The sequence below is a fragment of the Egretta garzetta genome, unplaced genomic scaffold, assembly GCF_000687185.1.
Source record: "Egretta garzetta isolate BGI_Z169 unplaced genomic scaffold, ASM68718v1 scaffold596, whole genome shotgun sequence".
Taxonomy (NCBI): Eukaryota; Metazoa; Chordata; class Aves; order Pelecaniformes; family Ardeidae; genus Egretta; species Egretta garzetta.
Window position 1 is genome coordinate 262,979 of NW_009260129.1, and position 222 is coordinate 263,200.

General features: G+C 72.5%; 1 protein-coding gene across 1 annotated transcript in view; it reads left to right on the plus strand.

Moving 5' to 3' along the window:
* The window catches only part of DMRT2 (doublesex and mab-3 related transcription factor 2), a 4,729-nt gene that overhangs the window by 1,055 nt on the left and 3,452 nt on the right, over positions 1–222 (plus strand). The gene's annotated exons all lie outside the window — the stretch shown is intronic.

The following is a 222-nucleotide window of genomic DNA, read 5'->3' on the forward strand; positions in this document are numbered from 1 at the left end:
AGGCTGGGAAGGCCGTGCGGGAGGAGGTAGGGGTCCGAGGACACTGCCTCCGCGGTGCGGGGCGCTCCAGCAGCCCGTCCCGCCCCCGGCGCGGACAGCAGCGGGGTGTGAAGCACGGCTCTTCCCTGCCCGCCCCCTCGGGTTGAGCGCAGCAGCGTACGAGGCAGGAGGGTTGTCGGGATCCTGGAATAAGCAGGTCCCTGTGGGGTGCTGGCAGCCCCG